General features: G+C 41.0%; 1 non-coding gene across 1 annotated transcript; it reads right to left on the bottom strand.

The window, feature by feature from the left end:
* Positions 1-252: 252 nt before the first annotated feature.
* LOC141694650 (small nucleolar RNA R71) lies at positions 253-359 on the bottom strand. Its single transcript, XR_012563938.1, has one exon. It is a non-coding gene; the product is annotated as a small nucleolar RNA R71 (small nucleolar RNA).
* Positions 360-2,763: the final 2,404 nt, after the last annotated feature.

Raw genomic sequence — 2,763 nt, 5'->3', positions numbered from 1 at the left:
TAGAACTCAGTTCAGTTTGGGGGTTCTCCAACTGAAGACCCCAACATGCACATCAGATATTTCATCGAGATCTGTGACACTTTCAAGTTCAATGATGTGACTGAAGATGTTATCAAGCTACGTCTCTTCCCATTCTCTCTGAGGGACAAGGCTAAGTGCTAGTTACACTCTCTACCAGTAGGGTCTATCACCACTTGGGAAGATCTTGCTCAAAATTTTCTCACTAAATTCTTCCCCATGGCGAAGACTTCCGCAATCAGGAATGCTCTTATTCAGTTTGCTCAACAAACTGGAGAATCTCTGTGTGAGGCTTGGGATCGATATAAGGAGATGCTAAGGAATTGCCCACACCATGGCATGCCTGATTGGATCATTATTAATTATTTCTATGATGGATTGGGTCCTACTTCTATACTCATGCTTGATGCAACATCAGGAGGAGCATTATGGGCTAAGACCTACGATGAAGCTTATGAACTTATTGAACTGATGGCTGCTAATGAGTACCAGAATCCTTCCCATAGACTGACTCCGGGAAAAGTAGTAGGAATTCTGGAATTGGACGTTGCAACTGCTATCGCTGCCCAACTTAAGGCTTTGACAATGAAAGTTGACACTTTGGCGAATTATGGAGTTAATCAAATCACTAGTGTCTGTGAGCTCTGTGTTGGTGCCCATGAGATGGATCAGTGTACAATCTCTAGTGAATCAGCTCAGTTTGTGAGCAACTTCCAGCGATCAGAGCAATTTGTGCCAGCCACCTATCATCCTAATAACCGCAATCATCCTAATTTCAGCTGGAGCAACGCTTAAAACGCGGTTCAGCAGCCTTTTCAGCAATATCCAGCTAAGTAGTACAATCCGCCTGGTTTTCAGCAATCGCAGTATGCACCAAAACAACAACTCCAGCTGCAACAAGCTAATGAAAAATCTGAATTAGAGGAGTTGAAGCTTATGTGCAAGAGTCAAGTTGTTTCTATCAAGACCTTGGAAAATCAAATTGGGCAAATTGCCAATGCCTTGCTAAATCGTCAACCTGGTACATTGCCTAGTGACACTGAAGTTCCAGGAAAGAGAGAAGCTAAGGAGCAGGTAAAGGCCATCACTTTGAGGTCTGGAAAGTTGCGAATCCCGAACAAACTAAAGAGCTAACTGAAGAAGCTGGGGCTGAGAAATAAACAAAGCAGCAGGATGAAGAAGTGGAACCAAGGAAGACTACTGATGAGCACACTCCGCCTGAGGGTAATACAGGGGAGAAAGAGATCTATCCTCCACCGCCTTTTCCTAAGCGGCTGTAGAAGAAAAAGCTGGACAAGCAATTTGAGAAGTTTCTGGAGGTGTTCAAGAAACTTTATATCAACATACCTTTCGCCGAGGCTCTCGAGCAGATGCCTAGTTATGCAAAGTTTATGAAAGGTATTCTCTCTCGGAAGGTGAAGCTAGATGATTTAGAGACCGTCGCTCTCACAGAGGAATGCAGTGCTGTGCTACAGCAAAAGTTGCCTCCAAAGCTTAAAGATCCAGGAAGCTTCACTATTCCATGTACTATTGGAAAAGTGTCTTTTGACAAATGATTATGTGATTTGGGAGCTAGCATCAATTTGATGCCTTTGTCAATTTTCAAGCAGTTGGATCTACCTGATCCTAAACCGACGTATATGACTTTACAGTTGACCGACCGTTCTATTACATATCCGCGATGTATTATGGAGGATGTCTTGGTCAAGGTTGATAAACTGATCTTTTCTGCTGATTTTATAATTCTTGATTTTGAGGAGGATAAGAAGATTCCCATAATCTTGGGAGACCTTTCTTGGCAACTGGCTGAACCTTGATAGATGTGCAGAAGGGTGAGCTTATAATGCGAGTGCTGGATCAGGATGTTACCTTTAATGTGTTCAATGCCATGAAATTTCCTACCGATAATGAGGAGTGCTTAAAAGTGGAGTTGGTCGATTCGGTGGTCACGTCGGAACTTGATCAATTGCTTAGGTCTGATGCCTTAGAAAAAGCCTTATTGGGGAATTCAGATAGTGAAGATGATGAAGGTGAAGAACAATTGCAATATTTGAATGCTTCTCCCTGGAAGAGGGAGATTGATATGCCTTTTGAATATCTTGAATGGAGGAATTGAACAAAACTCCTAAAAGCCTCAAGCCTTCTATTGAGGAAGCCCCCTCTCTTGAGCTTAAACCTTGAGGTATGCATTTTTAGGTGATGCATCTACTCTGCCTGTTATAATTGCATCTGACCTTTCAGGTAGTGATGAGGAAAAGCTTTTGAGGATTCTGAGAGAGTTAAAATCGGCAATTGGATGCCACTCAATGTCTTATAGAGGACATTATGGTGGAAAAAAGACAGCAGCTCGTGTTCTATAAGCAGGTTTCTTTTGGCCGACATTGTTTAAAGATGCTCATCAATTCATTTTGAAATATGATCTGTAATAACCCCAATTTTTGAGAAATTTTGAAACCCTTATGAATAGTGTTTTTGCTGATCGAGAAAACTTTTCATGCCACACTATGTAGGGGTTCTGTTATGGATATTCTGAGATTTTATTAGTACTCTATATGGTATATAAGTGTATGTAAAGATCGTCAGAATCCAATTCCGAACACTTTGATTTTTCCCGAAAATCCACTAGATACGGAAAGAATTGAGTATAAGGTAACATGATTAAAAGGATTTAAATTCAAGGATTATAAGAGAGGATCATAAAAGGAATATAATGTATTGAGAAAGGTTAAGGGAACCCAAGTAATA

The sequence above is a fragment of the Apium graveolens genome, chromosome 10 (genome assembly GCF_009905375.1).
Source record: "Apium graveolens cultivar Ventura chromosome 10, ASM990537v1, whole genome shotgun sequence".
Taxonomy (NCBI): domain Eukaryota; kingdom Viridiplantae; phylum Streptophyta; class Magnoliopsida; order Apiales; family Apiaceae; genus Apium; species Apium graveolens.
The sequence above is the reverse complement of the archived record's forward strand: the minus strand, read 5'-3'. Positions and strand labels throughout refer to the sequence as shown.